The 19,968-nt window shown below is 39.6% G+C and overlaps 2 long non-coding RNA genes across 2 annotated transcripts; both read right to left on the bottom strand.

Annotated features, from left to right (window-relative positions):
- Nucleotides 1–4,586: 4,586 nt before the first annotated feature.
- LOC135593400 (uncharacterized) lies at nt 4,587–15,239 on the bottom strand. Its single transcript, XR_010479571.1, has 2 exons — nt 5,180–15,239; nt 4,587–4,941 (listed from the first exon to the last, which is right to left on the bottom strand). It is a non-coding gene; the product is annotated as an uncharacterized LOC135593400 (long non-coding RNA).
- Nucleotides 15,240–18,696: 3,457 nt separating this feature from the next.
- On the bottom strand, nt 18,697–19,649 carry LOC135593399 (uncharacterized). The gene is made up of 2 exons (XR_010479570.1): nt 19,140–19,649; nt 18,697–19,072 (listed from the first exon to the last, which is right to left on the bottom strand). It is a non-coding gene; the product is annotated as an uncharacterized LOC135593399 (long non-coding RNA).
- Nucleotides 19,650–19,968: the final 319 nt, after the last annotated feature.

The raw sequence follows: 19,968 nt of genomic DNA, 5'->3' as shown, positions 1-19,968 counted from the left end.
TCGATGTGATCGAACTGGTTCGGTTCGACCGGATCAAAATCGTCTGAATGAAGCGTCGAATCCGCCACGCGATGTGGTGGGGATTGTATTAATGAGCTTCTGAGGGTGATTCAGTCACTGTGCGGTCCATTATTTTGTGCCGGCTCAAGTGTCCAGGGAGGGGATTCCCAGATCCGGTTCGGTCGAAGCGAAGGACATGGAATTGGAATCCATTGAATTGGACAGCTCCAACGAAACTGGGGGAACCTGGAGGGAAAGCGCGGAAGCCGGAACCGTGATCATTAAGTCTCATCGTGATTTTTAACGGTAGCGGAGAGCGTTAAAGGGAGCGGCGGAGCACGGAACGGGCACGCGCGTCGGGGTGGCGAGGAGCGTGCCGCGACCGAGATGACACGTGGATCACCAGTGCCGCCTATTCCCCGGGTCGGGTCGCTGGGTCCATGGATCCCACGTGGGCAGTGACGATGAAGCGGGACCCACTGAGAGCGACCTCGTGATTCGTGAGTCTTTTTCGAATAGACGATTCTGCCGGATTATTCCTTGGAGTTAGCTACAATCGGGCCAAGAGCCGTCTGATCGGAAGCGGTCGAGCTGGATCGGATCGGATCGGATCGGACGGCTAGGATAAAAAAAAAAGTAAAAAAGAGGTAGGTAGGGGTTTTGTTAGCATTGAAGGTGAAAGTTTCCATTAGGTTGTTTTGGATGCATATGAAAACTTATATGCTATTCTTCAAAGATAGTGGTCAAATGATAAGAAAAGAATTATTCAAGAGAGAGAGAAAAGTAAGAGGTTAGGTGATTTTATGTTCTTCGAATTCACAAAAAAAAAAGTGGTAATATTTCATTGATAAATTTTTTTTTTACCTTCTTTCTTCCAGAGAAAAAGATGAAGAAGAATCAATAATTTAGATTTTGAATGGATTTGATACTTTTGGAGCTTCAAACCGTCTTTATTCTTCTAATATTCATTCCTAAAGAAAGTATGACTTAATAAGCTTTTACTATAAGTTATAAATACAAAATTAATTTTGTAGCCCCACAAAATTCTCTAATCAGAGGGCTTTGTATGTATCTGTTAGATTAATGCAAACATTTTGAATTGAAAACCTTTATAAATTGTGGCAGAAAATAAGAACAAAATATAGATAAATTTTCAGTATGATTCAAAAATTGAGTATATTATATTATATATATATATATATATATATTATATATGTGGATGCAATTCAGTATTATTCAAATTGGGAAAGCTCTTATTGTCAACTGTTATCCTAAAAAAATACAAATTGATCCTCATGTTAAGATGCAAGTAACTATTATTATTGATTCAGGAGCATAACTAAGGAAGAAGAAGAAGATGATGATGATGATGATGATGATGATGATAGAGATCATGATGTAATCCAATTTTAATTATACTGACCTTTGAGACATTTTTTTTTTAATTGAATTTTGGAGCCAAGAAGGGTGGGGTGGCTTTTAGGTCAAGGAAGATATATTCTCTTTAATTAAATATAATATAAAAATCAATGAATAAATAATCTTGTGATGTTGAAGCCACTTGTCAACTAAAATGATTCTTCAAAATCTTTAAAAGTAATTAACTTACGATGGTTTGAAATTGAAATGCGTGGATTGGCATGATGGAGGAGGTTGGTCACAGTTTGCACCATGTTCATAGTCCGATACCAAGAACTTGATTCTTTTCGACCCTCACAAAAAGGAAAAAGAAAAAGCTAACCCACAAGTTTATTTCTCTGATGATGATGATGATACCTATGTTGGAATAAGTTCATATTCTAGAACCAATGAAATCTCAACTCCAAACACATTCTTTGACCACAATGTCTCAATCTATCTGAGCTCAGTAGTCATGGACTCTTTCTTTCTAGGAGTTCCAAACAAGTAAGTATTCAAAATTTACCAAGATGTCTCGCATCTTTTCTCAGAAAAAAGGACAATCACATCATCATGCCCACTTAAGTGTGGGTTTATATTGGTTGGATTTTGTATGGCTGAGATGAGAGATGGGTCTTACTCAATTTTTATATTTTTTTTGAAAAAGAGGAAGCAATTAAATAAATAGGGTCATGTTCATGTCATCACTCGACTTTGCTCCTCCTCGTCTCTTATGGGAACTATTAGAGAGACCATATATATATATATATATATATATATATATATATATATATATATATATATATATATATATATATATATATATATATATGTTCCAAAGCTGAGGTAACACAAAAAAGAAATGGAGGAGGAGAGTTGAGGAGACCAGCCCACTTTTCTTTTTCCTCTTCTCAACAAACGTACATTTCTCCCTCTCATCTGACAAAACCGTAGGGTAGGTAGATCAATTCGTAACTTGATAAAAGTGATCAATCATAATCTTGAATTAGACAAAATTACAAGCATATAATATATATATTATTCGGAAACGAGTGATTTTTGGTATTTATCTCTTTAAATTTAAGTTCATTATATATATAATATATCTATCTTCCCAAAAATCTAAACATGTAAGTATGATGGATCTCCTGTTGGTCGAAACTCTAAATAACATCAATAACCTTTAGAAAATTGAAGTATTTATAAATTTCTGTATATCTATCTTTTAAAATTAAACTGGCTAATTCTAACTATAGTTAAGCATGGTTAAAATGAAGGAATTTTCTGGATGGATGCTAATGAAGTTAATATCTAAATAGTTGGAAAGGGTCAATGTGATGTGTACAACACTTAATATTGTATTGGGATGGAAGATAAGCTTATGGAGACTAACAACAGCTTATAAGTCAAATGATGTGATCCACGAAAGAGGGTTGGACTGTCTCCACCCAAAAATTTTCTGCTCCGACTTTTTCTTGCACAGGGGGAGGTATAACACTCGCGTTTCTATTTGTATGTTTGACCACTGGATCAAACACGGCAAGAGTCGATTTGGATTCATAAGTTTGACATTCGGTTGGATTGTAAGTATTCATAATAAATAAACGATTGCTGCTTTATTTAGCATCGACAGCTCTCCTAAACATAAAATATAATGGACTTTTTGACAATTATGATCAGGTGGTGGAAATAGGTAATCGATCAATGGTAGCTGCAGTTTTGAAGTTGTAGCATTTATCATCTCATCTCTAAACTCCTTGTTACCTTGTCACCACTCGAGTGTCTGAAAGGCCACATTTCTTTCATTCACCGAATACGGCCACTGACAAAGTAGTGACTCCCCCCATCCGTCGGTAATTGTTGCTGCCTCAGAATCCACCTACCTACGCTTGTGGAACCATGCGATTCTAATCGATTCTATCTTGACTCCGATTGAATCAATCGTCTTCGACCGATAATGGCCGAGTGGAATTAAAGATTAGATGATCCACTCGTACACTTTGGAAGATGTTTACAATGCAGCAGAGAATCCGAAGAAGAGAGCGCATTACTACACACCTTTTCTTGTTTTCTTGGATTTGTACATGTCCAAATCAGGTGGGCTACGGGGTCCCACCCGGGGAAAGAAAGATTGGCTGACTGAATAATAATAATAATAATAATAATAATAATAATAATAATAATAATAATAATAATAATAATAATAATAATAATAATAATAATAATAATAATAATAATAATAATAATAATACTAGTGTTGGTGTGATCTGAAAATGAGATGTCATCTCAGACAGTATCAGCTTCCAAGGCTGCTTGTTTCCATGAACATCATCATGCCACCTTGTACTACATATGTTGCTTGCTTCACAATCGCTTTAATTATTTTATGGGTGTCGGACAGAACAAAAAAAATAATAATAAAGTAGTTTGCTCTTTTGCAATTGCCAATCCACCATCGCTCGCTGCTTTTGTTTTTTAATCTCACCCGACCGATGTTGATGCAGAAAAGGTGTTTGCCGATGAGATTACAAATTAATTATCCACGGCCCCACCTTTTGGATTTAAAGCATTGACTTGTATGCGTACCATAATTTCAAGCTTCTTTTCCTCTCACCTGACTTTTTCTCCTTTTATAACCACTACCGGAAATCAACAATCGATCCATCACAAAGTATACCCTATCGTCGTTGTTATATTCGACACATAAATAACAATTAATGCTTGCTCACTTAATGACGAAAGAGAATTATTATGATTCATGTCAAACATGATCCATTTCATCCACCAACTCCAACTGTAAAATATATTTCATCCACCAACTGTAAAAAAAAAATATATATATATATATAGCACGCACGCCGTAATAGCATGCAGGTAATGCATATTGACTGATGTGTCTTGGTCATATTAAAAAAAAAAAATGAAGAAATGCACATATTTCATTGGGCAGATTGCTGAAGTAATTAATGCAAAGAGAGGACACTTCATGATTCATGCCACTCATCGGTCAGTTTCCACCTAACATTGATGAGTGCAGCTGTGCAGCTTATATCATGTGTGCGTTAAATCTAATTGGCATGATGTTGCACTCTACAACCCACCACCTCATTCTGGCTAACCTTCTTATGATGTAAGACACAATAAAATTATATGTCACTCAGATCAATCTCTTTGGTCCCAAAGCAAAATAATTCAACTCATGAAGCTTTTCATTTAGGTTATCAGAGATGAACAATGAGTTTAGCGTTTCCTAACAAGAATTCAGCTGCACCCCACTATGAATGACTATACAATTACATACACACACACATCTTCTCAGACATCAACAAGTTTACTTGAACACAAAAACAGTTAAACGGCACCGAGAGCTTCAGAAACTTCATAATAGTGGGCATAGTGCCTGCTTTTGATTTTGTTGTTTCGTGCTTCCTTTGATTAGCATATCCCAAATTCACAAAGTAGGCATCTTTCGGATAAAGTAGAGACAGATATTGAACCCCACAAGTGTCATCTTTTAGATAATATCTGACCCATGAATCTGAACTGCAACAACATATTTAATGTGTGTGAAGCAGATAGAAGAGCCAGGTTGTTTAAGCAAAAATTAAGCATCATATGACAACGTATCATGATTGACATGGTTCTCTCTGCGTTGATGATTAAAGAAAATACCATTGCATCCTTCTGAGACTACTGGCAACATATAAAAACAAAGAATGAGGAAACAAACGAACCCATGTCATGGTTCATCCATTATCTATATTTTGTTGCAATCAAACACCTTTATGGGAGACCAGCAGGTTCCATATTCCTTGAACATCCAAAGCAAAATATATCTTCGACGCAGATGAAAACGTCTCCTTGCTGATTGTCAACCTGACGTGAAAGCATTTGATGAACCCGATGGCAAGTTCATACAAGTCAACATATAAAATGAAAAAGTCTCCTTTTTTTATTTTTCTAAAAGATGCTCTGAGATCAATAATACATATCCATCCAACTATGGCAAAACTCTATTGTTCAAGCTCCTCACCAGAAGTTCTACGACTTATTATTATTCTTATTATCATTATGGCTTTTCAGTCAACCGATCTTTAAATTTACCAATCATCAAATATAGCTAACAAGTCATACTTGTTTGGAATGTTATCAATGTTTGCCATTTTGCTTTTTCATCATTTTCACACATCAAGCCTCCCAGCAGGAAAGCCGCCTTTAAATGTATTCCTAGCAGATAAAAGAATTGCCATTGGAGGCTAAATACTAACCAAGAAATAAAAAAGCCATAGCTAAAGTAAGATATCTGTTTTAAAAGAGGGAATATCAGACACAAGTTTAGTTGAGTAATTCCAGTTCAAAAGGAAAATGAAAGAATCAAGCAATTATTTATCAAAAAGCAGAAATAGCCAAAATTAAACTTAGAAGTTCTAAGGTAGATTTGTATCCATGCTACTGTTTATGAAATGTAAAAGTAATTGCTAAGAAGATCCAAACTATACATGAAAATGTTCTTTTCTGAAGATAACCAACGCCAGCACGAATAATGTAATTTGGTGTTTCATGATTCTTTAAGATGCCACAAGATGCATGTCGATATCTCCCGACTATCATCTAGAATTTTTCTCATGGAGAATTTAAAAGTTCAAGCTTAAACTATGACAAGGTAGACATTTCCAAGTGGAAACTAGCCATTTAACTTGGAAGGCATACTTCACTCGTGTCCAAGGTCTGCCATACCGAATCGTACCACTCGGTACGGGCGGTACGTACCGGTCCGACAGGCTACCGATACGTGGACCGACCGCTATCGGGCGGTATCATTCGATACGGGGTAATATCGGGCGGTAACGGTCGAAATTCTATCGGGCGGTATCATTCGATACGGGGTAATATCGGGCGGTAACGATCGAAATTTCGATCGTTACCGCCCGGTACCACTCGGTAACGATCGAAATCGACCGTTACCGCACTGTAGCAGTTATGTATTCGTTATACTCTCCCCTATTTCATTATAATCTCTTAAACTCTCTCTCACTTTTTTTTTCTCTCTTAAACTCTATAAAACAACGATTTGTGAATTCAATCGAGGCTAATTTGGGAAGATTAAGATGAAGAACTTTCTAATCAAGAGGTATGTATTCGTTTTCTTTAATTAGAAAGTAATTAAGATCTTTAAGATTATGATTAGTGTGTTTCATGCATATTAAATATTGAATAATATTTATGATAGTATAATAAGTTTAATTAAGTTTTATTAAAGTTATTTAATGCTATAATTAGTCATTTTAATGATGATTTAATCGAAATTTATTCGATTTTATATCAATTCAATGTCTTTAATACCTATTAGGGTATTTGTAATGTTTATATTTGTGAAAGAGAAGTAATTAGTGAAAAATTAACTATATTAATCGTATAATTAGTGTAGATAAATGATGATTTTATCATAATTTGAATCATATTGGATTAAAATTACATATTTAATGTTTCTTTTATGTGTTTAACATATATATGATGGTAAAATAAGTTTAATTATGTTTTATTAAAGTTATTTAATATTACGATTAGTCATTTTAATGATGATTTAATCGAAATTTGTTCAATTTTATGTCAATCCAATATCTTTAATACCTATTAGGGTGTTTATCATGTTTATAGTGTTGAAAAAGAAGTAATTAGTGAAAAATTAACTATATTAATCGTATAATTAGTGTAGATAAATGATGATTTTATCATAATTTGAATCATATTGGATTAAAATTACATATTTAATGTTTCTTTTATGTGTTTAACATATATATGATGGTAAAATAAGTTTAATTATGTTTTATTAAAGTTATTTAATATTACGATTAGTCATTTTAATGATGATTTAATCGAAATTTGTTCGATTTTTGTCAATCCAATATCTTTAATACCTATTAGGGTGTTTGTCATGTTTATAGTGTTGAAAAAGAAGTAATTAGTAAAAAATTAACTATGTTAATCGTGTAATTAGTGTATCTAATGATTTTAATACTTCTTTTATGCATGTAACATATTTATGATGATAAAATATGACTAGTTATGTTTTAATAAAATTATTTAATGTTGTGATTAATGATTTATGATTGATATTTGGTCAATTTAATATGTTTATACTTTATAGTTTATTTGATTTAAATTTGGTAGGATCACGGCACTAAAGGAATATCCACATGATGATGCATGGGTTCATGCCCAAAAGCTAGATAGAAACCGTCGTCATTGTCAATGTATTTATTGTGACTATATTGACAAGGGTGAAGGAATAACTCGGGTGAAAATGCATTTGACTGGTGGGTATCCTGATATTGCAAAATGCAAGAATGTTCTAACGAAGATCCGTAAATTATTTCAAAGCATGCTTAAACAAGCAAAGGAAGATACATTAAAAAAAAAGGCAAGAGTTGAGAAAGAATATCATAGGGCTACACAGAAACCAGTTTATGATCAATATGAGGGTTGCGACGATCAAGTCGACCCGGATCTCACAGCTGGGATTCGTGCATCATTGGAACATCAGTATACGGTCGATGAAGCAATGAGGCATTGACGACCTGACTCACAATTGGAGCATGGCAGTGGTAGTGGAAACCAGAGGTCAACCAGCATGAGGCAACCAACTGCTCCTTCTCAGTTAGGCCAAACTAGTAGCATGAGGTAGACTCCATGGTGAACTACCGACACCCAACGGTCACACTCGTCCGCCCAATGTGCAAAGGCAAAGGGGAAGGCAGTAGCATCAGTTGCATCGTTGGAAAAAATCGAGTCGGGCGACGAGACACCTTCACAATCACATTCTCTTTCTCGCTCAGTCTAGAGACATGACAGCAACACGGACAGTAGTGCCTCGACAGATGATGGCGGTGATGTCGGGCAGTCGTTGGTCTCGTCTACACAACTTCAGGGTGGTGAATAGACTGAGGAGCAATATTTTACACATGCCACTCAAGATTCAGATCATGGAACTCGACAAGGTACTGGTCAAGTTTATACGCGGAAGGGGAAGGGGAAGGGGAAGGCAGTGGATGAATATGAACAAATGCGACATAGCATACATGATATAGACATAGAAAGAGGCTCATCGTATTCACAACCATCGTATTATGGAAAATCATACGAGCAACAACAGTATGGTGATAGTTGGTCATCCTTCTCTGAGCAACAATATGATACAGAACAGCAGATCAGTAGCGAAAGTAGAAGTTTTGACATTCACCAATATATGCCTCAAGAGCTGCCTCGAACAAATATGATTCATGACGATCAGTCTACAATCAGCACCACATTGATGCATCAATGACATACGGTGTATCAATACACTATGTTATGGGATCAATTTCATGATTGGGTCCAACAAACGTATCATATTGATATGCAGATGTATCGGATCGAGGACCCCGATCCACCATCCGTGGAGACCCGTCGTTCGTTTTGGTGGTAGAATCAACAATAAGGTATATCTACATATGTGATTATTTAATTCATTTGAATTTTAGAGTTTATATTGTAACAAAATAGTCTAACAATTCAACTGATTTTTCTGTAGATATTTCAATCTATAACGGGCTGAAATACGAACCTCGAACAAGACTACCTCAAAGCCCGAAAAAGATATGCGATACTATTCTTACCTAATTTACATTGATTTTGCTAAACTTATACTATTACTATATTTATTTGTAACTTGAAAACCCTATCCTAACTTTTTTTTTAATTTTCAGGTATTTTCGGAGGGTTAAATCTGTGAAATCAGGTGTATCGCTCGGTATATCGTACCGTACCGTACTGAGCCCAGGTCAAAACGCCGGTACGGTATGGTAAGGCGAACCTTGCTCGTGTCTTTGTTTTACTTGGTCATTCTTTTATGTAGATGGGATATCATCTATTGTGCCACGTGATTAGCCTTCCCAACTTATATTATTACTTTTTACCCCTTTTTTAGGGACAAGGCTTGGATACCGTAGTAATGATGATGGTGCTCACTAAATGTGGCTCTAATCATGAAAAACACATCATGGAAAAACAGAGAAGCCAGATTGATAAACTTGTATCTGAAACTTTCATAGAGAAATTATTCAACCCAAGTTAAACGGAAAACAACTTTCCTATGACTACAAACAATATAAGAAGCACATTATATCCATCATACTTCTTATATATGCAGTATTTTTCAACAAAGTTCAAAACCTAGTTTTTTCAAATAATGCATGTCTAAACCTTGTGTCCCAACTTCTCAAAATTGATCGAGACAATATAGCTTGAAAGTTGTCAACCATACTATCTTTGATATAAAGATGATAAATTCTTAAATTTAGCCTCATAGATGTTCTTTCGCAGATAAATTTAAAAATTATCATGACATTCAATTGCAGAAAAAATGTTGAACATGATATTTGAGATGTTTGCCTATTGCTGTTCAAGTCCTGGCAACAATTAAGATGACCCAAAGGCTATTATAATTTGCACGTTTAAAATTAACTTCACTCTATAGCACAAGCATTGTGTGTTGGGAGTTCAACATCTCCATTCACTCTCAGACCTTTTGATCAATTACACCAAATCATGTGTTCTTCAGTGGCTTTGAAGTTCCATAAACTTATGTTATGTCAAGTTTGTAAAGATCATCATCTTCCCCAATCAGCCACCACCAGAAAAATGTTTGAACATCTGTTTAATCATCCTTAATTATATATTTGACTGCATATTAGGTTAAGATTAAATACTGGTCCAAAAGAAGCTGTACATGCTAACTCTTCTAATCAACAAAACAACAAGCCATAAACCAAATTCAAGATGAATTTGACTAAATAGCTCTGATATCCCACTAAAATCACCCTAAGTCTTTTTGACCATTTTAAACTGTAGATCCTGAATCCTTGAGGTGTGTTCTCAAAACGTAGTGATAAGAACTCAAATTGTTGTTGTTGGGTCAATGAATGAAGGACTAACATCTTTGTACCTTTTTCTAGCAAAAGGACAGAAAAAAAAAAATGAAAGAAAACAACAAGAGATCAACTAATAGGAGAGCAAGAATCCACTCAGAACTTGGCATCACAACGAGGTTACCTAAGGGCTGTGTTTATTGGTGTAAGGTTATGTACTTATTGGCAAGGTATGCAATACCGTATCGTACTAGTGTTTCGAGATTGACTCGGTATGGTACGGTACCATGTACCGAGCGGTATGCCAGAGCGTACCAAGCGGTACGCCAGAGCGTACCAAGCGATACACCTAATTTAGGTGTATAACCCTCCGAAAATACCTGAAACTAAAAAAAAAAAGTTAGGATAGGGTTTTTAAGTTAGAAATAAATATAATAATAGCATAAGTTTAGCAAAATCAATGTAAATTAGATAAGAATAGTATCACATAACTTTTTCGAGCTTTGAAGAATATCTTGTACAATGTTCGTATTTCAGTCCATTACGAATTGTCCTTATGTAAACATACATCTTAATTAGAAAGTTCTTCCTCTTAATCTTCCCAAAATAGCCTCGATTCAATTCACAAATCATTGTTTTGTAGAGTTTAGGAGTGCACAAATATGAGAAAAAAAGAATTTGAGATAGTTTAATAGAGTATGAGAATGTAATGAAGTGAAATAGGAGAGAAGAAGGGTTTAAATACCATGAGAAAGGGTTCCAACGGTCAATTTGACCGTTGGAGCACTGTATCACTGTTACCGAGCGGTTTTAAATATTTCTTCCCCTTACTGTAGCACTATAGCAATGCTACAGTGTAGCACTGTAGCACCTTCCATCTAGTAGCGAGCGGTCCGCGTACCGATATATCATCGGACCGGTATGTACCGCTTGTACCAGGCTGTCACGACCTTAGCTGGTTTTGCCTAAGGCGTGCGGCACCCTCGCGCGTCCGTCCGCAAAGGTCAGCCTCCCCGAAGCCTCCCATTGTCCCTTAGGACCAACAAAAGAGAGAACGGGTTAAAGAGAACGCCTCAATCGGGATCCACAAGCAAACATGTCCGAAAAACACTTCATAGACAATGCAAATTACAAACAGACTTTACAAGCTCTGAATAGTTGCACAACAAAGGGTAAAATGGTCCATTACAGACCGAAAAGCTCTCGAACGTGTCCACACGACACAACCTTTATTTACAAGCCTAAAGAGGCCACCAACCCAACTAAAATGGGACTATTAAGCCTTCGGCCGCCCCTTTACATTCTGTACAAGGCATGAACATGCCAAAAGACAACGGACAGACATAAGCATTACATCCAACATCTTGTTTAGAAGTTTGTCCGTTACATTCTCCCCCACTTATCCCTTCGACGTCCTCGTCGAAGCCTTTGTGAACACTGCAACTATTCGCCTTTGCTGAGTCTTCAATCTTCCGCTCCAGCTGCAATGCGCCTCCTGGCTCCCAGCTGCTCTCCGTTGCTGTTTCTGAGTAGTCGAACCTTTGATCCGCCATGCTGCTTCAACTCGCCAATGACTCTGACTCTGGTGTGGGGTTGGCTGAGTTGTATTGATCCTCGTTGATTCCTGCGGATCCACCAAATGAAGGAAAAGACCATCCTTAGTGCGCCAGTCTCTCAAAATTTCCACATGCTGCTTGAACTGGGTGGATGCTTGTTGGAGCTTTAACGAGCATCGCCTCGCAAACTTCTGAAGTTTTGGGTCCTTCCTCCACAAAATCTGCTCATTGACTCTTCTTTCACTTAGTTGTCACATCCAAGTAGGTTCGCATCACTTCCGCTTTCGATTGGCATTTCGTTGGGAAATGAGGCGGACAATCTACTCTCAGTAGCACTGATCACCGTTGGTGAGGATTTGACAACTATTATCTTCCATTCTCTTCGAAGGGTCTTTGAACTTGTGCAGAGCTCCTCTGCTGGATAGATAAGAGAATTGGGGTACTCGGTTTCGCCCATTCTCTTAAGAGTTGAGAAGGCAAAGGTTACTTGACTTCGCCCGCCTCCTCGAGGTTGTACTTCATGCATCGAGCTGGTTACTGGCCTTCGCCTGCTCTTTGCTCACACTTCTGAAGCACTTGAAGTGTTTGCACTCCTTGCGTTGAGTTAGCTACTGTGATTCACCTTCTCAATGCCATTGAACTTCTGGAATGCAGGAAGTTTTCACCCCAACTTGGAGTAATTCTCTGATAGATGAGGTCGCCTCTGGGATTGTACCGTCTTCTCCATCAACCCTGCCGCCTACTCCACTGAGTAGCAAAGGTACAGCACCGCGTACTGCCTGCTTCGTTCCTTGGTCGTGCACTCTTGCATGACCCGAAGTCCTTCACTTACGGCTATCTTGATGAGAAACTTGTTGACACCGGTCTTACGAAGTTTCTTGGCCTCTGCCCTTCAGCCTTGTCTCGGTACTTGGAGATTGCCTCTGCATGCTCCACCTCCTCGGCCCCTTTCACGACCAAGCGCTCTCCCTCCGTGAGAGCAAGGGATCAATGACTTGCACGGAAGTCCCGCCTCTGCGGTACCATGGCGCTGCCATGCCCATGGCCCTACTATCCGTCGCCTCGCCTCTGTATCCCTTTCCTTCACAATCAGTAGAGATGTCTCCGTGGCACTCCTCTGAGTCCACCTCCATTCTAACTGATGCTTGATTTTGGGTAGCTAAGTCCCTCTGGACTCGTCGTCGCTTCCTCGCCCCTTTCGACCTCCTGCTTCAACACCTCTGTGTTCTCCAAGCAGTCTGTTTGGTCGATGGAAAGACAGACTGCAACTCCCATGCATGGCCTCTGCCATCACATTGTAGGGTTTGCACCGATTCTGTTCTCCTTAGCTTCCTTGGTAGCAACGTTCGCTTACTCGACCTTGTCCTCTGACTTGTCGGGCTCCCTTAAGCGAATATGAGCTCTGGAGCAGTCCAACTCTCCAGCTGCTTCGATCATACCTCTGCATGATCAAGTCCCTCTCATGGGACTCACTGGTACTTGCATTCGAACTTTTCCCTTGGTGGAACCCAGCCCCCATATGCTGATGACCAAGGTTTTCATCCGATGCAAAATTCGGTGCACGCCCGGAAGACCCGCCTCTGCGGTACCATGGCCTTCACTCCTTGAATCCATAGCCCTTCTTGCCGTCGTGTTGTTCACCAAAGCGAAGCTCCCAGTAGCTCCCGATCATACCTCCATATGATCTCATCCCTCACGGGACTATGTCGTGTGTGTCGCATTGCCACAAACTGTTCCACCACGATCCGCTGCACCATGTCGCCTCCTGGTGACATCTCCATTGCATTCTGATCCTTGTGGAATAAACTCGAATTGTGAACCCTCCATGTGTGGCCTCTGCCAATACATCGCAGGGTCTCCTCCACCTTCGATTTTGTTCGCTCCTTTGGCAATCGACCTTCATCCACCCACTCTTGGGTCACACCTAGATGAAGCACCGCTCTAGGACAGTCCGTCGCCTAGTAGCTCCCGAAGTCCACCGACTTCAATGTAATTTGTGCACCATTGTCTGGATCCTGGGCCTCTGCCCCTACCAGCACAATCTCCACTGCGCACCGCTTCCTTCATAGCAACTCGAATGGCAACACTATGGCATATTCTTCAAGAGTACCCGCCTCTGCGTCCTCTTGCCCCGTGCTAAGACCTTCTGTACCCAACTTCGCCTCCGCAAATTGAGTCGCCTTAGTTCCTCCATCGAATGCTCCTCCGAGATAAGGTGCATGTGCCCCGAAGCTCCCTTCGTCTTTGGCACCATGCAAGATGAGTCCGCTCTGTCAGAATGAAGGACCCAGGGAACAGCATGATTCTACTCCTGCCTCTGCAAGAGTTCATGTCCTTGACCTCTGTCTAGGGAAAGCGCTGTGCCTCTGCTCCATGTTCCAACTTCTATGCTGGCTCCCTTCATGCGGCTTGGGTACTTCGCCAAGTTACACCCAAGTTGCTCCGCTCCTCGTTTCTGCATTGAGTCGATGGTGGCCCTCGCGCCCACCATTCCACGGGTCAGCCCTCCCTTGAGTCCGATCTCCATATCGACTCCAAGTGTGCCTCCATTTGAGTTGCTTTGGGTCGCTCCCCCACTTGATCTCGCAATGCATCCACCAATGCATTCTCTCAAGCGAGATCATGCGACGACTCCTCGCCGCTTGCTCAGTCCATCGAGCTTCGTGGAGTTGTTGTTTGTGAGGTACTCCTCCTCAACATGTGAAGTCCGTCTCACATGATTCTCCCTCTGGAGAGCTGAGACTTATCCCTCCTGGATAACTGTCCCGTTGGAGCAACATCTCTCTTCGTTTCGGAGACCACCATCCCCTTGGACTACTCCGATCTGCTGAACAAACTGTGCATTGTTCTGCCTCTTGCAAACGCACTTACTAGATTGCGCCTCCACGTCAATACAGCCACCGCTGCACCCCTCAAGGCCTAGCAACATGCTGAACTCGTTGCACACTTCAGCCTCCTCCGGACGTATCCTTCGCATGTCGAAGAGAAAGTTTCAATGCTCCATGGCGCCGAGTCTCGACCGCCTTGGGATGGCCACGAACAATCCATCGTCCGCATACAAGCCCATGCATGAGTACCGAATTCTTCGAGTTAGCAATTCCCCTCACCTCTGTGAGCTTTGCACAACTCTTTCGGTCGCTGAGCAACTCATTCCACTTTGCATGGTCTCGTCCTTTGCCAAGCGCCTCGCTTGCCTTGAGCACCATCAAGTAAAGTTGTCAACGTTGAGCCGTAGCTCAAACTCAGCCATCCCAACCTTTGTGCGCTCCAAATTCTTCCAAGCTTGCCTGTTCTCGTGGTGCCTCTTGCGCGAAGGGTTGGCCATTCCTCTGAATGCCAATCTCAGATGCCCGCTCCTCTGAGCGACTCTTTTCCCTACATCTCCATGCCCGTTTTCCCTCAAACGGTCGCGCGTGTGCTGACTGCCCTCAACGCAGCCCCGCTAGGTCCCCCACGTTTGCATGTCAAGTGTTTCTATGAGTACTTGTCCCGCTCTGATACCACAATGTCACGACCTTAGCTGGTTTTGCCTAAGGCGTGCGGCACCCTCGCGCGTCCGTCCGCAAAGGTCAGCCTCCCCGAAGCCTCCCATTGTCCCTTAGGACCAACAAAAGAGAGAACGGGTTAAAGAGAACGCCTCAATCGGGATCCACAAGCAAACATGTCCGAAAAACACTTCATAGACAATGCAAATTACAAACAGACTTTACAAGCTCTGAATAGTTGCACAACAAAGGGTAAAATGATCCATTACAGACCGAAAAGCTCTCGAACGTGTCCACACGACACAACCTTTATTTACAAGCCTAAAGAGGCCACCAACCCAACTAAAATGGGACTATTAAGCCTTCGGCCGCCCCTTTACATTCTGTACAAGGCATGAACATGCCAAAAGACAACGGACAGACATAAGCATTACATCCAACATCTTGTTTAGAAGTTTGTCCGTTACAAGGCGGTACCATTCGAAATTGTATACCATGCTTATTGGTACAAAGTTATGTACACTACACGTTCACAAACCTTAAATTGATGGAATATTGTACATTGGGCTGCCCCTTTTAAGATAAAGATCTACTATGTTAGAAGAACACAAAATTGAGGTTAAAATTTCATAAATGTCAGACTGTTCCCAAGTTAACTCTTTGCTTCATTGAGCTTCTATTCTTGTATCTCTCATGTTGCTCTGTTCCTTCTTTCTTACAATTCAACAAAATATAGAAAACACCTATGAAAAAGAATGGAAGAGATTTAGTTGTCTTTTCTGTCCACATATCCTCTGATTTCGGATATATAACCAAGTGTTTTCTGAATCTATCGTCCAAATTATGGTCTAACTACAAATAACCCTCAAATTTGTTTGCCAACTTATCTGCAGTTAGTTGGCCACATAATTAGGTTCTTCCAAATGTATCCACAGTTCTGAATCACAGCTACTTAGTTTCAGCAACTAAAACCCATGAATTACATCTTGACTAAGTTCCCATCAAGTTCTGCTACAGTCACACACAAAACTGTTACTACTTAATACACAAGGTTGCTTGCAGTAGACACTTAGACCTTGCATAAGCTCTTTACAAATAGTCCAATAGTGTGATTCATGCACAAGCCTCCATTTTTTGTGCCGTCACCTTTGAGGAATGCCCAGTTACCCAATATTCAAATGATAACAAGGGGTTTTATGATGTCTAAATAGTAAGTACGCATTAGCACATGGATGTATAAAATAAAGAAAAAAGCAAGGACCGTCAAATCACCCGAAACAGTACAAAATGGGCAGTACATACCGGCCGTTTCCATTTTCAGGTGGTTCAGTCTAAATCTTTATAAAAATAAATAAACCTAAAATATAGGTGCGACACGTCCATGATTAGGGCTTGCACCCGTTTCTCACGACGTTGCTATCTTCGTTGTCGTCGTTGTCAGTGATGCCACCATTGGATGTCGCTCGCCCATACGTTGTTGTTTATCTCTCTGATACACGTCCTTCTCTTCTCTTGTTCTTGCCTCTGCTTCTTTTTTCCTCTTCTTCCTTCTTCCTCCTTTGTTCCTCCACTGCCTTCCTCTCTAAAACTTCTTCTTCTTCCTCCTCCGGTACGCACCGGTCGTTTCCGTTTTCGGATGGTTCAATCTAAATCTTTATAAAAACAAATAAACCTAAAATAAGTGCAACACACCCACGATTAGGGCTTGCACCCATTTCTCATGACATTGCCATCTTCGTTGTCGTCGTTGTCAATGATGCCATCGTTGGATGTCGCCCCCCGTAAGTACGCATTAGCACAAGGATGTATAAAATAAAGAAAAAAAGCAAGGACCGTCAAATCACCCGAAACAGTACAAAATGGGCGACCATTTCCATTTTCGAGTGGTTCAGTCTAAATCTTTATAGAAACAAATAAACCTAAAATATAAGTGTGACACGTCCACGATTAGGGCTTGCACTCATTTCTCACGATGTTGCTATATTCGTTGTCATCTTTGTCCGCCCATTATCGTTTATCTCTCCAATACATGCCCTTCTCTTCTCCTCCTCTTCTTGTCTTCGCTTCTTTTTTCCTGTTCTTCCTTCTTCCTTTTTTGTTCCTTCACTACCTTCCTCTCTAAAACTTCTTCCTCCTCTAGACTAGCTAGTCCATTAATTTCATTTAACCCAAATCTTATAAACCAATCTTAGTCTTCTCCACTTCTGATGTGGGACTAATCGGGGTATTACAATTTTACCCACTCAAGGGCTTGATGTCCTTGTCAAGGCCCAACATCATTTAGATCAAATCAAACATAGTGCGAGCCCTCTCACCATGCTTAAATACTAAGTTAGCTCTGATACTAAATGTCATGACCCGGGCCTGATGGACTAACTAGTCTATCAACTTCGTTTGACCCAAATCATTGGTCAATATGCTCAAACTAAAGTTGATAATAATACACTAATCAGGCCCTTATAAAGTAATCTTAATCTTGCCCACTTTCAATGTAGGACTAATTGGAGTGTTACAATGTCGGTCCAACTAGATCACCGAAACGATTCTGGTACTCAAAATGACAACTTGGAAAGAAGTACTTCAAGAGACTCTAAGTACCTATTAATCTTTAAGGAAAGAGAACTTTTTATCACATGAGTAAGATATAAATGCAAAAATAATATGTCATATAGTATACGAAAATAATACATTGAGTGGCATAATTTAATTAGAGAAGAGATTAAAAATATATTATTGAGGTAGTATAAAGCACACGATGATTATTATAGTGCTACAAGGATCGATGATAGAGGACAACTTTTTCTTTCTCGGGCATGAGAAAGAAAGAGTAGAATTCTTTTAGGATTCTATGAAAGTTACAGATAAAAAGGTTACCTTTTAGTTAAAATTTTGAAAGGGGGAAAAACATATACCACATCATGCTTTTGTCATGTCATAGAGAAAACCATGACTGGTCAAAGGTTACCAAAAATTAACTAAAAATCATATAAGAAATACTAAAAGTAGAATCATCCACTATATATGGCTTCCATCAATATGTCATTTGAGGCTCAACATATGCAATCTTACCCAACAAGGTAAAGTGTTATTTCTTTTGACTTAAACTCTGGCTCAACCTAATGGCACCAAGGCTTAACCTCATAAAAGGTGTAAAAAGAACATTATGACTCGCAAAAGAATTACCACAGGATAAGGTGTCGAATTTATAGTTGGCAGTTTGAATCATATTGTAAATTTCTATGAGGAACAACGTTTTCATAACATTGTTAAAAAGGGAGCTGCCAGATATGATTTCTTCTAAACTGTTTTACAATATATTTTACATTTAGACAAAAAAAAAGATATGTCTAATTACAGATTTGTAAAAAAAATTAGGAATCTTTAATACATAAAACAAGACAACTGGAGAAATACCCTACATCTCAAATAAGGAATGAAAACTTATGGGCATTGGGCCACATACAAATGCAAGTAAACAGCAATAACAAGTGAAACAGCAATACCCTACACTATAATGTGCTTTGTAGAAGGTGGAATGTGTAATGCAAGAGAAGGAAAGAGTTAATCCGAAATTCTAAAATTATAGGAGAACATGTCAAGCAAGCCTTTTTCTTTTTTTCTTTTGATGTCGGAGAACTTGAACTGCCTCCAACAGTAGTGACCGAAGTATCTGTATTCTCCACATCAGGTGTCTCCTCACATGTCTTTACACTCATCTGTGTGCTCCCTGAAGGAACTTAGAAAGCATGAATCAACAGATTGTGACAGCGGAACAACAAAGAACATAAAGGTACCTTTCAATTTTGTTCTCTCCTTTGCCTGTGCTTTGAGTTGCAAACGCTACTTGTGCAATTCCTACTACATGTGCTAATCAGAGAACAAAATTGAAGTCTTGACGGAACTAAAAACATAGGGCTATCTTGAGATCCGCCTAGCAAGTAGATCCTTCCAATTTCACACAAGTCTTCACGAGGAGATGTCATGGGATGATTCTTGGCACGAATTAGAGAAATTAACACGACGCAAGGAGCAACAGAGTTAGGGAATACCCTGAGCTTGTCGAGCTGCACCTGGGGAGAGCACCGTCGAAACCAACGCGTCTCCGGCTTCGCTTCCTCGTCGCCGGCCATACCGCGGCCGGAAGTCGACGTGCCAAGACCTTTTTTTTTGGGTCTTCTGAAAGAGAATTACAGATCATGCGTTCAGAAGATTAGCCCAGCTACAAAAATCGGTGGCAACATCCCACCACTAAGAATATTAGCCAGCTTGTGGACAACGAAATTTGAAACCCTAAGAACATGAGATCATTTTAGTACCTTGGTCTCCTTCCAAAGAGCTATATAAATAAATTTCCGTCAAAATCTGGATAATGCATTGGCCAACACAACACACCCATATGTAACAGAAACTTCTGGTTTGGCTCTCTCCGACGCATCGCACATCACTCTTACTCGTGTCGAGTCTTTGGAGCAACTCTCCCCTTGTCTGCTTCGGGAGTAAATAATAAAGAAAAGGTTCATCGTTGTTAATGATAAAAGAAAACATTAATTAAGGCTTTAAATCTGGATGTTGCGGGGAGGAAGCGATTGCGACGAAGGTTCTTGCCCCTGTTCTTCCAAATAA

This window comes from Musa acuminata, chromosome BXJ1-9 (assembly GCF_036884655.1).
Source record: "Musa acuminata AAA Group cultivar baxijiao chromosome BXJ1-9, Cavendish_Baxijiao_AAA, whole genome shotgun sequence".
In the NCBI taxonomy this organism is placed as follows: Eukaryota; Viridiplantae; Streptophyta; class Magnoliopsida; order Zingiberales; family Musaceae; genus Musa; species Musa acuminata.
The sequence above is the reverse complement of the archived record's forward strand: the minus strand, read 5'-3'. Positions and strand labels throughout refer to the sequence as shown.